Below are 16,353 nucleotides of genomic sequence, written 5' to 3' on the forward strand. Positions count from 1 at the left end.
ATACACTCACCTTATATACTATTTCCTTCAAGGTGAGGCAGAATACTTATAAACATTCCATAATGGAATCGGGGGTCCACGACCTTATGTCACCCCGATAGAGTATAATTGTCTTAAGTTTCCAGTCATGCATTATGATAATAATATGACGAGAATATGATAAGTCTATGATATGTACATGATGCTATCACACCGCGCCTATATGGCCGGGCAGACACCGCTAAGGCGGGTAGCTATATGTATACACCATGTCTAAGTGACATGGGCAGACACCACTAGTGGGCGGCATGAGATGATACCCCGGACGCGGGAGGCCTGGACGCAGGCTAATGATTTTCACACCGATCCGATATGGACAGGAAGCTTATATATTTATGCATATATGATATGATGATGATTATGAGTAAGACATCATGTATTATTCCTCTTATAAATGACAGTCAGATACAGATGTTCCTTATTGATGCTTCCTTTATCTTATTGATGTATTGTTGATATTTATGCCTCTCATGCTCAGTACAATGTTCGTACTGATGTTTGTTTTCTTTGGACGTTATGTTCATACCCACAGGTAGACAGGGAGTTGAGCTTGATCCAGACTCGCAGAAGCCAGTAGCCGATTTGAGAGCACTCCATTATTCCGGAGGTGCTTTTGATTATTCTTTGTGTACATATGTATATTTTGGGCACGACGGGGTCCTGTCCCGTCCCTATGTCTAGCACTCTAGTAGAGGCTCGTAGGTACGTAGTGTGGGTTATATGGTGTCACGAGGTTTCCATTATGTATGTATATATATTATTTTGATGGCCGAAAGGCTTATGTATATAAGAGTATTTATGTTTTCAAATGAAAGATGATTTTCTTATAATTTGAGTATGAATCTGATAAAAGAACGTTTAATGAGTATGATGAGTAGTAGAATGAGAGGTGCTCGGTGGTTAGCCCCGGGTACCCGTCACGGCCCCTATCCGGGTCGTGACATAATGCTCACGTTTCTACCTTCAAGAGAATTCGCATTCATATTAGCTAATTGATTATATGAACGTGCTTACTAAAGCTAGAGAAAATTGGGCAGCGTTTCCTTTATTTATTCAACTTTTCTCATAGTACATATCAACTCCCAAACATCAATAACAATATCCATAATATCATACTCAATAATCTTTATCAACCATACATTATTCAATTCTCCTACTTCCATTTCAAGGGCATCCATAGCCATGGTCATAATACAACATTACCTTCATCCTCATATAATGTTTCTCCTATGTTATTAATATCATTTATAACATATCTACACTCATAATATACAAAGAATCATGGTTCATATTAAGCTACTATTCAAAAATGTCACCATTCTCATATTTGTAACCCATTTTCTATTTCCTTCTATAATCCAAGTCTTTCAACCCCTCAATACTCTAAATAACATGAATTGATCATAAATTTATCTTTGGTGGTGTAGGAATGTGTTTTGGATAACAATACTCCACTTGAAGAAAAACCCTAGCTTCAATCCAAGAGATTTCTTGACTTCAAGCAACCCTCAATAGCTTTCTTACACTTGATTCCCTTGGATTTATGATATTGATCTTTGATTTCCCCAGAATTCTTGTGGATGAAGGGTGTAGAATGTTCTAGAGACTTGGAGAGAAGTGGAGAAGTGAGAAAAATGAAAATAATAACGTGGGGTCTTGTATTTATAATTGGAGAAATCTAACCCGTCGTGCATTCTACGGACACTTATTCGGTCTGTATAAACTTATACGGTCCGTATAAGTGACCGTGAAATCGTCCCAACAACATATCATTTTTGTACCATTATACAGCACATTATATGGGCCGTATAATTTTATACGGTCCGTATAAGTGACCGTAAAATAACCTCTTCAACATCTTGCCTCTGTGACCATTATACGGCACATTATACGGGTCGTATAACTTTATACGGTTCGTATAAGTGACCGTATAATCTCACCAATGAGGGAATTCACTGTGATGATTCTGCGGTCCATTATACGGACCGTATAACATTATACGAACCGTATAATCTGCCGTGGAACCCATCTTTTCTCCGATCTTGTTCTCGTCACTTCGTTTGATCTCCAATCCTTATGGAACCTTCGATACTTGTTTAACACCTCGTTATAAATCTAAGGTACATTATAACTCTTCTTCAATACATCATTAATTCGATGCTCGTAATTTCTTGCCCGACACACAACATATACCTTGCTTTCCTTAGTAACTTTCATCTCCTACCTCAAATGTCTTTGAAATATCATTTAGAATCACCAAATATTATTTCTTACTCATCAAAACATCGTATACGTCGTACCCTTCGTCAGTCTATTCACTGTGCATGAACGAAATTTTTTTCGAGGTGTAACATTCTTCCCCCCTTGAGAATATTCGTCCTCGAATGTTAAGCTATCCGGGATTCTACGAAAATTTCGTCATATATTTCCTTTCAACTGACCCGCAATATCACGACCACACTATTCTTGCTTACCTCTTACTCCTCTTTTTAAGTACCCACTTGGTTTCATTGGCGACGTATAAATACTTGCAAGTTACATAATCGTTCTTGCGTGATTCGTGTACATACACATCTATACATATACATGTATCCATATCCGTATCCGTATTCATAATCATACTCATTTACATATGGTATCCATAGTCATATTTATATACATATTATTTACATAGCATGCCCGACCACAAAGGTTCGGTGTTTCGCGTACCCGACCATGGCTAGGCTTGGTGATTATATATACCTAAACCTTTTTGTCTATCTGTAGTAACTTATCTCATCATGATCTCTTCCTTCCTTTATTTTTCCCTTGATTATCATATCTTAGGTTCTACTATAGAAAACCTTAGGTCCCTTGCTTAATTGTTGCTTATAAATCGCAATATCATTAATCATGACTTTACCGTTAGTGCCTTTGCTTCTATTCTAGCATAACATTGCCATCCTTTACAATAGCCCTTTAGTTATTCGCTCTCAATGTCACGTGGTTCAAGGTCTTCGCGAATGATTTCCCGTACAGCCTCAGATGCCTGCTCAATTCGTGTTCGTTTATTTACTAGTCATTGGACTCATTTTTGCGCAACTCTCACTCTTTGTTTTAGAGTCTATATCTGTCACATCTTAGGGTCCATCGTTTCAATCTCTACACTTGTATTCTCTTTACTCGCTTCCCTCCTTTAAGGGTTTTACTTGTACCATTCTCAAATCCATTGCCTCTCCTTCAAATCTTGAATTCATATATCCCTTACTATACTACATATTATTCATGCCGTTTACCTTAATTTATAGCTACGAATAATTCATGTGTGAAGTCTTAACATACTCATCTTGCAGTTTTGTAATCAATTAATACAACCGACATAGCAATCCGAAGCAGGATGTATTTTACTTAGCTCATCTGGTAGTTATGAGTCAATGTCTAAATCTGCTCCAATTAACAACTTTTTTGCCCCATAGGGATGCTCACAATAGTATTCTGTCTAGTTACCCATACCATCCATGCAATGTCACCTGCTCTCTTCTTCGGTGCTCAAAATTTACTTGTAACGTCATCTTTGTTTTCTAGGGCCTAAGTCTCATGCGCAACTAACACCCCTTATGCCTCATAATATTTTACTCATGTGTTGCACTCGACATTGATTTCAAAACCAATCATAATCATACTGTATTTGTCGTTTATGATAGCTTTGCTCTATCGCTTTATCGTTGTACGGTAAACTCATAACTCATGGCCACCTTTTTCTTTTCGACTCATTACTTCATATACTTTATTCGTTCTAACTTGGTATAGGATATTCGTAGGAGATGCATCTTCCTTTAATCATAACACAACTACTTCTTAAGTGCGCGTACTTTGCAGCGCATTTTCCTTCTCTTTCTATTCCCATTCTTATTCGTTCACATTCCTTCCTCCTCAATTTATCTTATTTCCTCCCGTTTTATAATCAATTCTTTATCCTCCGCACGAGGAACCCCATTCTTAACTTAGTACCGCTTGTCCTTTAGAATATACCACCTTTGTACCATCCATTCTTCGCTTCCCAAAACTTATTATGTTCATTCTAATCTTCTTCTCTCATCCTTATTGTGTTGATCCTTTTTCTAACAATCGTCCTATTTCGTTATTCATCCTTTTGTAGTCTTGGTCTTTTACATCCAGCTAAAGATACCACTTATACTCTTGATTATACCAATCACAACTACTACTACTTTGCCATATCACATTTCTCTGATTCCTTTTTCAACCTGTTACTCTTTCTAATCAGCCCTATTACACTTACCACATAAGTCATCTTATCAAGGTATCTTCATTCGTTATACCCCTTTGTACTTCACACCCCTGTCTCAATCATATTGTTACTCTATTTTGCTAATAAATTTATCGTATCTTACTTGTGCTTATCCATCAAATTAATACTCCCGGTATCACACTTTACTGGAGTTACCCTTTTCTCTTTCTATGTCATGTTCTAGTACTACTAGTCTCCCTAATTCACTCTAGTATATCTCTTTACCCTATGAATGTTGATCTCATAATTACCCTTACTATCAATTCAACAACATTTAGCTCATCTCTTGTAATCGTCAATGATACTCCTAACTTAATCTCGTCCTGCCATTACTTTTTGCACAACATCTCTTCCCGTTAGGACATATTACAAGCTTATATTTTTATTTCCTTTAGATTCTAGGAAAATTTCGGCGGAGTTTCCTCTATATTTATTACTATCCCAAAACCTGCACGCAGCAAATACCAACAATACCTCACAGGGCCAATATATATGTACGGCATATCTCAGCCACACAGGGCTCCCACTTTCAAGTAAAAGCACAAAGATGTCAAAACTTACCTCATATATCACACTTCGAGATGTGCCTGATCCTTTAGCGATCTGCCCTGTTATCCCTTCCTATTTACTTTCCCTTTCATCCTTCAGCTTTACATTTCAATTATACCTCAATATTCTTACCTTACTCGACACACATCTTTCGTACCGTCGCTTACCTTTGTTCTGGTTCATTCAATTTGTTTAGTTCACAACTTATAACTGAACTTATCATCAAGATACACATTTAATCAATTTCTCTGTCATATGAACACTGACTTGCCTCTATGACAATCAATTCATTTTCATATAAATACATATTCCGATAGCGTAGCCTCAACGAAGGGGCTTACCTCTGTAACTTCAACATCATCAATCACTTTCTTCGGTCAATACCGTTCTTCTGCTATAATCAGGGGTTAGTATAAGGAATCTCATTCCCTATGGCTTAGCTCTATCGCACGATCTTAGAGATGAAAGAAGAGTAACCATCCTAAATGCCTTGTAGCCTTCTGTTTATAGATGTGGCGTGCAACACACCATAAACAAGACTCTACTAGACACGGCTCGCAGACACTTCCTAGGACTGAACTGCTCTGATACCACTTTTGTCACGACCCGACTAGGGGCCATGACGGGTACCTGGGGCTAACCACCGAGCACCGCTCGTACCATTACCCATCGTACTCATCAAGCGTTCATTCATTAATCTTATGCTCAAATCATAGGAAAACCATTATTTATTTGGAAACATAATTACATTTATATACATAAGCCCTTCGGCTATCAAAATAATATACGTACAATAATGACATCGTGAGACCATACTACCCACACATACATATCTACAAGCCTCTACTAGAGTACTAGACATATGGACGGGACAGGACCCCGTCGTGCCCAAAACATATATGTACATGAAATAGTGAATCAACGGCACCTCCGGAATAATGGAGTGCTCTCAAAAGTCTGCTTATCGGCTTCAATAAATCTGGGTCGCCTCCCTGTCTACTTGTGGGCATGAACACAGCGTCCAAATAAAACGGACGTCAGTACGAATATTGTACTGAGTATGTAAGGCATGAATGAAATGAACATAATAGAGAAATCATAAGACATAAGGTGTAGATATAACCTGCGTAACTTTTAAGGGTGGATACCTTTCATGCCTATATCATATTAAATCACAGTACGTATATCATCATAGCGCATACATCATCGTATCATACATATATCATAATACCGTATCTGCTCTTACACATTTAAACATTATCCGTATTCGGCCACGTAGTGGCTCGACAATATCACATACATGTCTTTCAGGCTTTTTATACATTGGAATACATAGTAGTATTGTACCCGATCATATAGGTTCGGTGTCTTACGTACCCAACTATAATAAAGCTTGGTGTTATGCGTGCCTGGCCCTACCAAGGCTCAGTGTTGTCCGTACCTGGCCCTACCAAGGCTCAGTGATATCCGTACCCGGCCCTACCAAGGCTCAGTGGTATCCGTACCCAACTGCAGTGGTGCGCGCGCATTATATATATATATATATATATATATATATATATATATATATATATATATATTCCACCCGGCCATATAAGCTCAAGGTTTCATAATAACCATACATAGGCACATATACATAGAAACCCACAAACATCTTTAGCGTCATCACTATTATCATCGTCATCATTATCATCATCACTATCAACATCGTCATCATTATCATCACATATATCTCATAAGCTTATCATAACCTTTCATAGAGCATGCATTTGAATTTAAGGACAATCTATGAAAATCATATCATATTCATAGCATGAACTTCGTAAAAAAATATCGCATGATAGACTTTATAATCTCTAAACTTAGGCTCATCATTACCATCATCGTATCTGTGGCATATCTCTTACCTCTATTCCATATGGAACCCCCTATGAACATAGACTCGTAACTTTTCGGAACATTGGTCATAGAACATACATTAGAACTTACAGACAATCTATAACAATTTCGGGGTGACATAAGGTCGAGAACCCCCGATAACATTATGGAGTGATCATATACATCATAACTCACCTAGAAGGAACTAACATTTTAAGGTGAGTGTACACCATGAACAACATCAAGGGATTGTAAGTAGGATCTTTAACTTCATAGACATCATATCTTGCTTTAGAATCTCTAGGCTTAAACTTACCATCATTATTTCCGTATTCATGACATATTTCTCATCTTTATCTCATAGGAAGCTCTTTATACTCGTAGACTCATAATTTTCGATACGTAGGAGAATCATGGAAAGATAGGACGATTCATACCATAGGAATCATGCCTTAGAAAGAAGGGACTAGCCTTACATACCTCTTTCGTTTAACAATTTCCATCGCTTGATTGTTCTGCTTTAATGCTCACGTTTCTACCTTCAAGAGAATTCATATTCATATTAGCTAATTGATTATATGAACGTGCATACTAAAGCTAGAGAAAATTGGGCAGCGTTTCCTTTATTTATTCAACTTTTCTCATAGTACATATCAACTCCCAAACGTCAATAACAATATCCATAATATCATACCCAATAATCTTCATCAACCATACATTATTCAATTCTCCTACTTCCATTTCAAGGGCATCCATAACCATGGTCATAATACAACATTACCTTCATCCTCATATAATGTTACTCCTATGTTCATATTATCATTTATAACATATCTACACTCGTAATATACAAAGAATCATGGTTCATATTAAGCTACTATTAAAAAATGTCACCATTCTCATATTTGTAACCCATTTTCTATTTCCTTCTATAATCCAAGTCTTTCAACCCCTCAATACTCTAAATAACATGAATTGATCATAAAACTTACCTTTGGTGGTGTAGGAATGGGTTTTGGATAGCAATACTCCACTTGAAGAAAAACCCTAGCTTCAATCCAAGAGATTTCTTGACTTCAAGAAACCCTCAATAGCTTTCTTACACTTGATTCCCTTGGATTTATGATATTGATCTTTGATTTCCCTAGAATTCTTGTGGATGAAGGGTGTAGAATGTTCTAGAGACTTGGAGATAAGTGGAGAAGTGAGAAAAATAAAAATAATAACGTAAGGTCTGGTATTTATAATTGGAGAAATCTGACCCGTCGTGCAGTCTACGGACACTTATACGGTCCGTATAAGTGACCGTGAAATCGTCCCAACAACATATCGTTTCTGTACCATTATACGGCACATTATACAGGTTGTATAATTTTATACGGTCTGTATAAGTGACCGTAAAATCACCTCTTCAACATCTTGCCTATGTGACCATTATACGGCACATTATACGGGCCGTATAAATTTATACGGTCCGTATAAGTGACCGTATAATATCACCAATGAGGGACTTCACTGTGATGATTCTGCGGTCCATTATACGGACCGTATAACATTATACGGACCGTATAATCGGCCGTGGAACCCATCTTTTCTCCGATCTTGTTCTCGTCACTTCGTTTGATCTCCAATCCTTATGGAACCTTCTTGATACTTGTTTAACACCTCGTTAGCAATCTAAAGGACATTATAACTCTTTTTCACGACATCATTAAGTCCTCATTAATTCGATGCTCGTAATTTCTTGCCCGACACACAACATATACCTTGCTTTCCTTAGCAACTTTCGTCTCCTACCTCAAATGTCTTTGAAATGTCATTTAGAATCATCAAATAGTATTTCTTACTCATCAAAACATCGTATACGTCGTACCCTTCATTAGTCTATTCACTGTGCATGAGCGAAAAGTTTTCCGAGGTGTAACACAAGTTTACCATCTCTAATAGTTTCCTTTCCCAAAGAACCAAACTCTACAACGTCTTCCCCAAATCCTATTGGTTTCTCTAGGACTCGTAAAAACCAAATCCCAATGAAGTTTGTGCCTACTTTCACATCCTCTGAGAAACCCAATTCAGAAGAAAGCATTCATACTATGACGACCTCTGAAAATCTTGAGACATCTGTGGACACTATTGAGAAGGACGACGGTATAGAAGTGACAAATTAAGGAGTGGAAACAGAGACTGCAATTAAAAAGGGGAAGTTCCTCCAGATTCAAGTAATCCAACTTCTCTTGAAAATATGGATATTTTTGGGGTTTTGGATGAGAGTGTGGTAACGGGTGGTGAAACAAAGGATAGTGTAGAAATTGTTGTTGCCGATGAACCTGGAAACAGTGGGGGATGGAAACTGAGGAAGTGTGCGTTTCAACTTAGGGGGAACAGAGTAGTTTAGGTCATATTGTGTAACACCCCGTAAACTTGAACTAGGTGTGAATTTGTAAAAATCTAGTGTTAAGATGATATTTTTTCTATATGAATCCATTCTTGATGTATTCAGGTGGAAGATGGTCGTTTTGAAGTCAAACCAACTATTGAAGTTCTTAAGGGCTTTTAAATTCGTCTAAGTTTTGGTAGGTCTGTCTTCTGGCCGATTTTCATGAAAATTTGTTGTGAATTTAGAAAAACGTCCTTGATAAAAGTTGTATATCTTTGAAATATCTTTCCAACGGTAGGTCGCCCAGCCCAAGAAAAGTTGTGTACAAAAAGTTATGCCCGTTTTACTAAAGCCTATCTTCGCTGGAAATTTGGCCTGTGTTACGGTGAGACGTTACGGACCGTAACACGTGTTATGAGCCGTAACATGGAACTGTAATGTCTCAAAAATCATCAGAACTCTCTGGAAATTTCCACTAAAGGACGATCCAAAGAACGGTCTGTAACACGAAGGACGGTCCGTCCTTCAGGGGCGTCCTTTGACCCGTTTTCACCAGAAAAGTATAAATAAGACACTTGTTTTGTTTATTCCTCCACTTTCTGAACAACCCTAAGGACGAAAATCATTCCTCCAAGTCTCCAAATCAAAGATAAGAACATCCCTAACATTACTAATCGATTCTAACATCAAACCCATGATTCTTAACATGATTCTTGTGACCAAAACCTAGGGTTTGCAACATAATTCTTCCCAAAGTGATTCAAGCTAGGGTTTGGGTGTTCTTCATTAGAAAAGTGAATTGTTAAACTTTATTTAACATATTAAGGTATGTCTCTTTAAAAATAAAATCCTTTTTGAATATAAAAGTAATTTGTATGTCTCTTTTGAACATACTCTTTCTATCGGTTTGTACGAACTCTTTGGTTGTGATTTGTATGTCGCTTTTGAAAATTCTTTTTGACTATGAAGGTGATTTGTATGTCTCTCTTTTGAAAGCTTATTTTGAATGAAAATCACTTTTGAAACTATTGTTGGAAGTATAAATTTTATTCAAGATTCTTTAATGAATGAAAGAAAAAGCAATTCTTTTCATGGTTCTTGAACTCCAATTCATGTCTAAATGGTGGTTAATATGTGTGAGGGGACAAACCCACATTAAACCTAGATTGTAACAAAATCTATATATTTATATGATATTATGAATGTTTTCCTCTATAAGAGATGCTTAATAATGAAGGATAACGATTGGTAATGATATTGGAATTCTCTTGATGGATGATTTAACTAGTTACTTGAAAGGTTGTTAACTCATAGAAGTATGTTATCACGAATTGTGGAAATTGAAACTTGTTTAAAGAAGTGAAACGTTTTCAAGACATTCTTTGAAATGATTTATCTTTACGATATGGCATAACGAACCTTAATGGTAAATGGTGATGTGACTACTTTAGATGAATTGTAATTCGGCTTTTATGCTATGAACTCTGTTGATGTGATTTTGCCTAGACATTCGGGAGGATGAGTGGTCACCGAGGATTTCATATTCCGGTGTATTTATGCCTAGCCATTCGAGAGGATGAGTGGTCACCGAGGATTTCATATTCCGGTGTATTTATGCCTAGCTACTCGGGAGGAAGGGTAGTCACTATGGATCCTAGTGTGGTAATTGCCTAGCCATTCGAGAGGAAGAGTAGCCACTACTGGGTTCGCTACCCGGGGTGTGATTCATGCCTAGCTATTCGGGAGGAAGGATAGCTACTGCTGGGTTCGCTACCTAGGGTGTGATTTATGCCTAGCTATTCGGGAGGAAGGATAGCCACCGAAAATTATATGTTCCGGTGTGCTGCGCTATGGGCGATATGATTTATTCTTGGGCTTGTATTGGCATGTGTGATATTCTTATTCTCTCATGGAACTGTTGTTGACAATCATGATCAATTTAAAAGGCATAATTGAAAGTTGTAACTTGACAAAAGACTTTATAATTGGTTTTGATAATTCTTATTGAGATACACATGCTGAATACCTGTTTTTATATTGATTAATTGCTTTGTAAACTGTTTAACAAATGATATTAAGAATCACAAAGTGGAATGACTGTTTTTATATTATCTTTTCAGAACTGATTTCTTTATGTATTATTATATTTTATTTTATAATACTTGTTGTCCCCGAGGCACTCACTGAGTACAAAAGTACTCAGGCATACCATTGTTGTTTTTTATGGTATGTTAGGAAACGGAGAAGAGCAGGTTCGTGATACTCTCGACGCTTAGGAGAACTTGTTGCTGTTGTTGATTTGGTGAGCTCACATCCTTGTTCGTGGGACACTTCCTGTTTCATTTATTATTCTAGATTTCCGGGTTGTGTCCCGAAGTTAGACGATTGTTGTGTCTCTTAGAAGCTCCATAGATAGTTGTCAGAATTGTGGGTAGATTGTCAAAGTCTCGTACGACTTAATGGGTGTTTGCCACGTTTATGACTATTACTTATATTAGACTTCCGCTGATCTTATTTTATAATTATGATCCTGATATATGCAGTTATTTATTACTTTCTTTAATTTAATAAGGAAATATTATTAAAAAGGAACTTGACGTTACATTTATTTCATAAACTGTTGGAGGTGAATGTTGAACCTGGCGGGTTCAAGTGTTATTATTGCATTTTTTAGGTTCTTCCGATGTTGTTCATGACGTCGGATGCCGGTCACGTCTAGGGTGGGCTTTGGGGCGTCACAAGCTGGCTTTGGGGCGTGACATATGGTGAGTGAGGGACCTGGTCCCTCTGAAATAGCGTTTGCCTCTCAAAAAGTGTCTACAATTGCGATTCCATGAAAAGAAACCACACCTGAACAGAAAGCCTCTTCAGAGGAGGAACTTGGTTCCTCTAACTATTCTGAAAGGGTTAACTCTGAAGGAAATGAATTAAACTGTGATGATGATATTATATTGAAAACTGTATATAGACAAAGGTCAGGGGTGCTAAGCAGATGAGAAAGGAGGAAAGCAGGAGAAAACATCGCTGATAGGAGGCCTGTTTCTAAGCAAAGAAGGAGACCTCCCACTACAAGGCAAAAATCTAAGGCAAGATTAGACTCTGCCTCACTGGTTAACAAAGCAAAGACAACTGGTAAGAGGCGGATGAGAGTACATTTGGCAAATTTGAGTAAGTTGAGGGATGAAAATGAAGAGGTAATTGTTGTGTCTGATGGAGAAGAAAAGGAAGAGGAAGCCTCCTTGGTCAGAAAGAACTCCAAAAGTAAAAGCACGTCAATGGTTGTTGAAAAGAAAATTGTGGCTGAAGGAAGTGGAAAGGAAGAAGCTATGGCAGAGGAGAGATTGGTGTCAAAATCGCCTAAGAAGAGAAAAAACGATTTTAGTAAAGAGGAAGGTTCTTCCAAGAGGAGAAGAGTCAGTATCGAAGGACCTGGTTCCTCAATGAAAAGCACCTAAGCACTGGAGAAGGAAAGACAACGTAATCTCCACTGGCAGAAATTTACTGGGAAGAGTAATTGATCAAAATATTGTCGGCCACAAAGCGTTAGAGGATTTAATGGAAGTGCTCAAATCTCAACAATGGGAGCACCTAATGGAAGGTCCTACAGTGGCTTATGAGAAAGAAACAACTGATTTCTTTGTAAATCTTTAGTACACTGATGAGTACTCATTGGTTTGCCAAGTTGATCAGGTGGAGTTCACCCTCAATGAAGAACAGCTGGGGAAAATTCTTGGTGTTCCAATTGATGGAGTAAGCAGACTGGAGGAAGGAGACAAGGCTACTGCAGATTCCAAGCTTTACATAGTTAAAAGAGGTGAGCATGTGACCACTGAGACCATCTGTAACAAACAAATGAAGTCTCAGTATCAGTTGCTCTTTGAGTTTGTGAACAAGGTCATGCTTCCTCGCACTGAGAAAAGGTGTATTGCTTCCAGGACGGACCTGGTCCTTATGGAAATTCTGTATGGTGGCCATTTGATCATCTTTCCTGGCATAATGTTGCAACACATGATGAAGGTGGTGGATATCAAGGATGGTAAGTATGGTCTGCCCTATGGTTTTCTTCTTACCAAAGTGTTTGAGCATTTCAAGGTGCCTCTTGGTAAAGCTTCCAAAGGGACCAATAAGCAGATACTCTCTATGTCCACCTTGGAGGAGTGTGAATGTGTCCCAAAGAAAGGAGGATCAGGGACCACATCCACTATATCCGTTCTAATTGAAGCAAATGAGAAAATCTTGGCTGATGTTGAGAGGTCGCAGGTTGAGAACACTCGGCTGAAGGCAGAAATCACCAGACTGAAGCTGGAGGGGCCTGGTCCCAGTGGTGATTCAGCGACAGAAGTAACGGAGTTGCGAGAGGTTAATGTCACGAAGAAAGTTTCCGAGATCCAAGAGCAAATCCTGGCTAATCACAAAGCTGCGGATGCTAGACTAGACATGATGGTCAAAGCTTTCAACCTTGCCAGTTCGTCCAACCCTGATCCTCTATTCCGTCACAATTCCTGAACTTTCTCTTTGATATTGGCATTTTGACATTTAATTTAGTATATATGTATTGCATTGATTACTATGTTTTTATACAAAAATTTTCTTCTGCTTGGTACATTATCTGATTTTCGCATATGTTTCTTTTGGTGCTTTGCTGTTTCTGTTGGTACTCATGCTGAGTTGCTCAAGTGGCCTGGGTCAATGTTTCTGAACTTCTTATTGCTTGTGCCAATCTTTATCTCTTTTCAATGATGCCAAAAGGGGGAAGATATGTGTGAGTATCGCAAAAGGAAACCTTGGTTCTCCAAATGAAAATGAAAACGAAAACGAAAATATTATATGCTACATGTTGTTGGGGCCAAATCTGTAGGAGGAACTTAGTTCTGCAAGGGAACATCACTTACGAGTTTGTTATCATCAAAAAGGGGGAAATTGATGAGTTATGAGTTTTGATGATCGACATATACACCAGGGACCAGGTCCTTGATTAGGTCCCCTGGGCACTATACGAACATGACAGCTGTAAAGCTGTGGCAATGTTCCGACTTGCAGAGCCACAGCAGGACAGATGGATCATTGCAATGTCTCTATATATATCACATGCTTCTCACATGTTCCTCACTTTGCCCCTATATAAACAACATGTTGGCATTTGTTTGACCTAGCAACTCAAAACATATTATTCTCATTGTTGAACAGAGTAGCTGCCACTATTTTCTCAAAGCTTTCAAGATCAAGACTAAATAACTCCAAGGACTAGATCCCAATACTGAAGATGTCTTAAGTCCTAGGTTATTTTAGTCTTTATCTTTTGGTCTAAATATTGTAAACCTACACTTCTTTTAAGAAGGGCTTTTGTAGGTGTTTGGTTTATTAAGCTTTTTGTTTAGACGCCTAACTATAGTTAGTTATGGTGAGTTGAAGTTCACCTAGAGGTAGTTGAATTAGTTTGGTTCTTGGCTAGAGTTGGTCAAGTAAGTGCTTGCAATAGAGTTATTATAAGGGAAGGGATTAGTTGTCTAATTCCTCGGCTGCAAAAGTCTTTTAATCTGAAAAACATTGCTCAGTTAGTGAAGTTGGAAATCCTACCAGTGTAGGTCGTGATTTTTAATCCCTTGAGCAATGAGTTTTTCACGTAAACATTGTGTCTTGTTTACTTTCTGTTTTGCTTAAGGGAACAGATAAGGTACTTGGTCCCTTATCTGTTTTGGGGACGCTTAGTTTCTATCATTACAAGGGCAAGAATGTAGCGAATGTAGCAAGAGTTGATTCTTACGGCTATTTCCATTTCAACCTCCAACAGCTACATGTGCTTCCCATCTCTCTTTCTGTTTTTTTTTTTTTTTGCTGCAAAAACGAAGAAGAAGACAAAAAGGATAAATTAACGAAAATCTGATAAATGCACGTAAAATGTTGAGTACATGAAGATGAAGAGGAAGAGATTAGAGAGAAATAAACCCTATCTTGCCTTTTTATAGTTGTTTTTTGCTTTGTCATTCCTTGAGAATTTAGTAATGCATTTATCATTTGGATTAATTTACATTAACTACTCATTGGAACCTTTGTGAATTCTACGGTTTTCTTATAGCAACCAAGTGGTTGGCTAACATAAATTTAATTAATGTAGTAATTTAACAAGGATTAATTTATTTATTTACCTAAGGGTGTTATAGTCTCTCAATTTTATTAGGTTATTTTAACCTATCAATATATTCATATTTGAAACTCACTTTTAGAATAATATAAATATTATAATTTTTACTTATTCAACCTAAATAATAAAATTATAACATAAGTCTTTTTATTTGCTTTCAAGGATAGATTAACCAAACTAACTTTTAAATTTCTACTTGTTTAAAGAGTATATATTTAGGATAGGTAATGGAAGAGACATAATTATTATTTTTAATCGTGAAAGTTATGATTTTGTGTACATTAATGGCAGCATCTTAATGGATTAAAAAATAAATTATTTATTGAGCAAATTTATTATTTTGCTGATTGATTTCCCTATTGTTAAAGATAAGATAATGGTGTACAGTCAGACCCCTCTATAACGGCACCCGCATATAACATCACCTCTCTATAATAGCCAAGTTTTTTCGGAACAAATTTTTTATGTTATATTTTACTTCTCTATAACAACATTTCACCTATAACAGCAACAACTACGCTCTTTGTAAAATTACCCCCCATATAACAACTATCTTCTTTTTTTGGTAATATAATAACTAACTATCTTTTTAAAAAATAGAATATCTATGATTACCAATAGTAAGTGTATAGATTTTGACCAAATATTTGATCATTTAATACACTATTTATGATAAAAAATATCATATGAATATATATATTTTCATTATTAAACGATTTTCCTTCGTTGTATAAATTGTTATTAAGCTTAGAATTTGACAATTAAAAATGAAAATTAGATTTTATGCCTCTTTTTTTGCCTATAACAGCGAAGTATTATTTAAATGTCAATGTTGTTATAGGTGTATAACAGTCATTCTCTATAACATCTGAAAATTTTCAGACCAAGCGATGCTATTATAGAGAGGCTTGACTGTATATACAGTCAAGCCTCTCTATAATGGCAGCGTTTGTCCGAAAATTTTATGGCTGTTATAGTGAGGTGTTGTTATGCATGTATACTGGCATTCAATATTTAGATCTCATTTAGTTGTTATAAACAAAAGTACGCAAACAATTAACTTTTGTACTTTTTATGTTA

Source organism: Lycium barbarum, chromosome 4 (genome assembly GCF_019175385.1).
Source record: "Lycium barbarum isolate Lr01 chromosome 4, ASM1917538v2, whole genome shotgun sequence".
Lineage (NCBI taxonomy): Eukaryota > Viridiplantae > Streptophyta > Magnoliopsida > Solanales > Solanaceae > Lycium > Lycium barbarum.